This window comes from Phragmites australis, chromosome 20 (assembly GCF_958298935.1).
Source record: "Phragmites australis chromosome 20, lpPhrAust1.1, whole genome shotgun sequence".
NCBI classification, from domain to species: domain Eukaryota; kingdom Viridiplantae; phylum Streptophyta; class Magnoliopsida; order Poales; family Poaceae; genus Phragmites; species Phragmites australis.
In genome coordinates, this window is record NC_084940.1 from 14,256,954 (window position 1) to 14,264,196 (window position 7,243).

The window sequence follows — 7,243 nt, forward strand, 5'->3', positions numbered from 1 at the left end:
TGGGGACGGACGGCTGTGGGGTGGAAATAGATTGGGGTGCCTCCGGCCTCCGTGATCAATGCTCAGCCACTGGATCTCTGACACGTCGGATCCCGTGTGTTCTGTTTTGTGGTGTGGTGTACGCGTCTGCTTGGCACAGGAATATACCATAGTTTTATTTTCTGAGAAACATCCTTACAACTTGTATACATACCTAATCACACCACTATACTCATATACTTATACATTTTGTAGATTGATAAAGTTACCGCATATGTTTCGTATCAACAAGTGTGTTGTCTACAACTAATTTTTTTTATTAGTGAAACATATAATAAATAAATTTAAGGTTTAATTCCTAATAAGTAGAGGACACCATATATCCACTAACATTCCAAGGCAATGCTTGATTCTCGTGTAGGATTGGTTTTATTGCCTGGATCTCATATCCGAAGAACAGCCATGTTAGACAACTTTGTTAGATAACCTCTCAGAGAGTTGGTAGCTGGTTCTGCATATGGTATTCTGCTTCCGAGAAAAACTACAAGACTATTTTTTGCTTTATGTTGGATGTGAAGCATGCCTGGTCGGTTCAACGCGTGTCGATTTGACTCGTGCTCGGTGCGGTTTTATCCAAGCGCACGTTCGTTGATCATACAATTCTATTCCTTGTGGTCTAAGAGGAAACACCTGAGCTGTTTCTTCAATCACAAGGAGCATGAGTGTGGTCATGGGACAATCAAGTGTTTGTGTGGTACGCAAGGTTTCATTTACCGACCGGAGCTCGGTTACCGAGCTCCGGCGGTAACCGAAAATGAGCGGTAACCGCGGTTACCGGTCAAAAATTCAAAAAAATTCGGAGAAAATTCATTCGGCAAATTTTAAATTTTTGCGAAAAAATCATGTTTTTGCCCTCTCGGTAACCGAGCGGTTTGGGTCGGTTACCGAGCGGTTTAGGTCGGTTACCGAGCGATTTTCTCGCATTTTTGATTCGGTCGGTTACCGAACGGTTTGGGTCGGTAACCGCTCGGTTTTCTCGATTTATCGAGCGGTTTTATCGAATTTCAGCGCAGTTCAACAAAAAACCTAAAAAAGAGTTCAATCTTGTAAAATCAATAACTAATTCATCCGAGCTTCAAATCAAGTGAAACAAATTTTGTTGGCTTCCTTGTAACATGATCTACATGATAAAAGTATTTATACTCGTAAAAAAGTTCAAAATTTTCTGTGAGAAATTTTATTTGTTAAACCAAGGTAAATGTATAGTTTACTCTTTGCTAATCCAAAAATCATGAAACTAATTTTTTTAGTCTTCTTACATGATCTTATATCTTTTAAAAATATATGAACTCATGAATTAGTTATTGTAACATGCATGATTGTGTAAATGTGTTGCGACTAGATTAATTCATAACTGACCCATCACACCTTAAAAATTAGTGAAACCACTTTCATTAGCTTATTTATATTATGATTTACGTAGAAAAAATAATACTAGATATGAAAAAATTAATTACAGTGATGTTTCTTAACATATTCACTTTATGCTTGTGAACTTTGTAAAAATCATAGAGAATTTAATAAAACTCTAAATAAAGTGAAATCAATTTTAAAGATTCTCTTAAAGTACGTTTTATACAAGAAAAATATGTGTTTGCATGTTACACTTTTCCTTAACATGAGTTAATAATTGAGCCGCGCGCTTCAATTTTTTTCATTTTTTTCAAACTTTCTCCCTATAGAATATGATGCAAACGACATTATTTTTGAAAAGTTTTTTCACAGAAGTTCTTAGAATTATGTATAGTTTTTTTTAAGATTTTTTTGAATTTTTGTTGAATTTTTTTATTTTTTCAAATTTTTTGAATTCAAATTTCGGTTACCGAACGGTTTTTGAAATCGGACCGGACCGGGAAGGTCGGTAACCGCGATTTTTGAGCGGTTACCGACGGTTTTTTGAACCCTGGTGGTACGTAGCTTCAAGTTTTGATGGCAAATAGAGCTTACATTTTGTATGGACGCCATTTATTCACAATGTTGTCGTACCATTCAAGAAATAGTTGAGCACATGAAGAAATAATGTGGCTTCTCTTGCAGCTCTAGTAATTCAATATCTTGCTTGCATATAATTAAATTATGCGGCCATATCTTTCAAGCAATCTATAAACAAAAGGTGTGGCTATAGACATATCATGAAAGCCAAGACGTTACAATGCTCATTCATCCCTTTCTTTCCTTTTTTAATAAATCTATTTTACTTCTTTAAACTATTACGTTTGTCTGGATAACCTCTGAACTTTTAAACCGTCTATTTTACACATGAAGTGGTTTTTCTCGATGTTTTTGACGATATGGTGGCGGTTTTACCACGTGGTAGTTCTAATCAGCGTGTCAGTCAGCGCGTTAACATCAACGTTGCGCAGTAATTCAATTTTTCTTTAGAAAAATAATTCATGAAAATAGATTATTCTGAAAATTAGGTTTTATGTTTAGAAAAAATAAAAAATAAAAAATGATTTAGATAAATGTTTTAATATGTTTTTAGCTCTGTTTTTATTTCTGTAAATAATATTTAATGTTTTTCTAGTGTAAAATGTATTCCAAAAATGTTAGAATAAATTTTTTAATTTAGAAAATATAGATTAATTCTGATAAGGTTTAAAAATATTTTCTTTGATAAAATAAATGTTTTTAATATATTTGTTGTATATAAAATTAGTTTTAATTATAGAAAAATTAGATTTAATTTTAGAAATATAGTTTTCGTCATTTCTAGCCGTAGTTTTTGCGTCGTTCCTAGCTGTCGGTGACATGGGAACCAGGGGTCCCTGAGTCCCGAGGCCAGGACATCAGAACGCCACGTGGCGCCATCCCTCGGGGACTATCTCCCCGAGGCCTGAGAAGACCCAGTTCCGGGAGGGATGCTCGGGGCCATAAACAGTGGTCCCTAAGTACTCGAGTTCCACGATGACTTGAGAAGGCAGTTCTAGGAGAGAGCGCTCGGGGCCATAAATAGTGGTCCCCTAGTACCCGAGAAGACACAGTTCCGGGACAGGACGCTCGGGGCCATAAATAGTAGTCCTCGAGTACTCGAGTTCCTCGAGGACCGAGAAGAGACGTATCCAGGAGAGGGCGCTCGGGGCTATGAACAGTGGTCCCCGAGCACCCAGAGTTTCCTAAGGACCTGAGAAGCCTCTTGTCGGTGGACCCTACAAGGGCTCAGCGGTGAGGTGTCAATTGGTGAGAGGCCCTGATGCTGCATTTAAGAGGGAGCGTGACCTGTCACTTCCAACCACTCCCCCCACGCCTGTTGTCAGCCCCTGTCACCGCATGGTAGGGAGGCGTGGAGACATTTAATGTGACGGGTCCCATCGCATGTCATCCTGTGCGGTTTGGAGATATCTTCGCTAGGCTCGAGGCATATAACCTGCCACCCTGCTGTGTCAGGCCTCCTCTGACCGGGCGGGCACGCGAGGTTGCTCGGTGGTTGCCTGGTAGGCCCCCCTGCTGCACCCGCTAAAAGGTGGTATGATGGACGACAGGACCGATCGGGGATGCATTTTCAATCCCCCGTAACATCAAACTACAGTCTCATAATGGTTGCTTTCCATTTATGGCTCATGGGGACTCGTGCCCTCCTTTCTGGGCACGCCAAGCCTCCCCGACGGGATAAAAGGGGGAGTACACCCCGGAGAAGAACAGGTCAGGACACACAGGCAACAAGGTGACCACACACAAAGTTCGAAGCAAGACCGAAGCTCTAGACTTAGACAAAAAATCCTTGTAACACCAGAGATCCAAAGAATATGGCCAAATGTGCCCAAATATGCTCAAATATGTCTAAAATATGGCCAAATGTGCCCAAATATGACCAAATATGTCAAAATATGTCCAAATATACTTAAAATATGCCCAAATATGACCAAAATGTGCCCAATTATAATCAAAATATGACGAAATGTGATCAAAATGTGCCCAAATGGGACCAAAATATGGTAATATATGCCCAAAATGTGTCCAAAAAGTACAGCTAAACTAATTTTAAACGGCTAGAAATGACGCGAAAACTACGGCTAAAAATGACGAAAACTATTTTTCTAGAATTAAACCTAATTTTTCTAGAATTAAAACTAATTTTATATACAACAAAACATATTGAAAGCATTTATTTTATCAAAAAAATATTTTTAAACTTTATCACAATTAATCTATATTTTCTAAAACTATTTTCCAAATTAAAACATTTATTCTAACATTTTTTGAATAATTTTTACACTATAAAAACATTAAATATTGTTTATAGAAATAAAAAGAGCTAAAAACATATTAAAACATTGATCTAAATCTTTTTATATTTTTTGGATTTTTCCTAAACATAAAACCTATTTTTTTAATAATCTATTTTCATGAATTATTTTTCTAAAGAAAAATCGAATTTATACGCAACGCTGATGTTAGCATGCTGACTGGACACACTGACTAGGACTGCCACGTGGTGAAACCACCACCATGTTATCAAACCACCGAGAAAAACTACTCCAGTGGGTAAAATGGACGGTATTGATAGTTCAAGAGTAAAATGAACAGTTTAAAAATTCAGAAATTATCCGGACAAATATGATAGTTTAAAGAAGTAAAATAGACTTATTTCTTCTTTTTTAATCTATGTAGCGAATATTCAACATTGTGTTCACTACGTACAGACAAAAGTATGCTGTGCTTGCCCGTTGCATAGGTGCGAGCCAGAGCTTGCTAGCACATTTTTGTTACAAAAATGAGAAGAAATACAAAAGGAACATACAGTAAATTTACATCTACATATATATCAACGGTTGTGCTTTTTGAAGCGTATGTCAACTTATCTGACCATAGCATGTGTATAGAATTGGTTTTCTTTACTTGATTGGATAATTATTGAATGAATAAATACTTGACTTATGTGTCACCTTATATTATTATATTACATTTTCTATAGACAACTGATCGATTTTTGTGAAGGATAATACTGATGAATTTCACTCCATTTGGAGGCAGTTTTGCGCTAAATATTTGCACCCAATCTTTTGTAGTAATGAACTGAAATTTTGAAATATATAATGAGATTAACATTGGAGCTCGTTACTCATTAGATGAAAAAGACTGTTTGAAATATAGTTTTTATCTTTCATAGACAACCATAGAAATTATCACTACTAGAAACCAAAATATCCTTATGTGCCAACAACCATCAAGAAAATAGCAAAAACCGTCACAAAATATAGTTTCTGACAGGTAACCGTCAAGCAATTACCGACAATGATAGATCAACACGGAAATAAAATTTGCCTGATAGGTAACCGTCAGAAACTATATCCCTGACGGGTTTCGACAGGAAAATTGCACCCATCAACATGATTTTTATAGCATTTCTCCTGGGTGCTAGTCATCAGAGAAACATGTTTTATCCTGACAGTTTGTTCCTATCAGTTTTAGGCCAACAAGAAAACCTTTTTTTAGTTGCCCTAATATGTTTCCCTGCCAGTTTTAGGCCGTCAAGAAAACTGATACGATTGTTGTCATGGCAATTATTTCCCTGTTGTTTTCGTCCTGTTAGAAAAATAGCATCTAATTATCTTGGCTACTCCAGCCCATCAAGAAAAAAGGATAATATACTACACCATTTTATTTGAAAATGACAGTTCAAATTCACATTCACATAAATATTACAACTTAAATAACAACAGAAAACGTTTAGAGCACATAAATAATATATTTCAAAGTACAGCCTCACAAAGCATTTAGACAAGTTCACATAGTATATAGCACAATATTTCATTCAGTTTCCTAGCTCCACAGAGTACAAGTCCACCTAACATGCTAGCCTATTTTAGTCTCATGGTAAAATCCAGGACTTTGCCTTCGCAAACTACAAGTCTACCTAGCACTCTAGTGCCAAAAGAACAGCAAAACACGAAGTTGATCTACCTGTTAGACCACAATTTACTCCTAAATTGGTCCATGATCAATCAACAACCACACTTAGCATAAGCAATTCAAAAGACAAGTTAGCAAAACACCATCAGTTTGACTCCATGTGTAACACAATCCTCATGCAGGTCCACAAGTGTCTTTGTTGAGGCTATTTGAACCATCATTGTTGCCACCATTGTTGCTGCCAATGTTAGCACCGTCCATGTCCTGGCCACCCATGTCCTTGTCTTCCATGTCATCCATGTCCTCGCCATTTGTGTCCTCTCCATCCATTTCCTCGCCAACATAAGATGAACTAGAGGCTTGCTGAAAAAAATGAAGGCAATACGTTTGTGAGGAAATGACAAATTTATGTTTGTCAAGAGTTATGAGGTAATGAGAAGCATGCAAAGGGTATAAGAAGTGCAAAATATATTTGCTTTTAGCAAATAAAGCAAACCATGCAAATTTCACATGCAATTTGCAGGACACAACAAACAAGCGAATGCAATGAAAGAACTTCTCTAGTACTCCTTAACTAGTCCAAACTTGCTTGGTCACCTTACCATGAGATTTAATCTAAGATGTAAAGTTGCAAACTATAGTAACCATCAACATGAGACCACTTCCTCACTGTTGCACTGCGTATTGCCATTCTGACATCAAAACATATTAGTTGTCTGGCTAAAAAGGATGTACGATTTCTAGTTTTTTTTAAGAATAGTAAACACTGGTTAAAAATGATTCTAGTTGATTATTGTACTCAACATTAGTAATGGCTAAGCGGCCATGGGGCATGCCACCTGACACATCATACAACACCTTTCCATTTAACTCTTGCTACTTTGAATCTCCTTGATTTGCAACCCTGGACTTTGAAGTGTAGTCATCCTAGAATGATGGTGATGCTCAAATTAAAGTTCGAGATATGTGCAAATGACATAATGCAAAGATAGAACATACATACCACAAGATTTTGTGCTTTGCGGCTATTGGTTGCACCACCGGATCTCGCCGTGCTCGCCTCCGCCACCGGACCTCGTTGTGCTCGCCACCATCGGACCTCGTCGTATTGCTCACAAACAATCATAGAACATTCATAAATTCACAGAACATTCACAAAAATCACTAGAAATCACTGAAAAATTACAAATTCACATAATAATCACAAACATTCTCACCCACACACATTTGTTAATCACAAACATTAACAAAAATCAGGAAAAACAATCACAGCTGCTTGGCTGCCCACTGCCGTCTGCTGCAGCTGTTGTGCTGTGCAACCGCCAGAACTAGCCGGCGACGAACTTGAGCT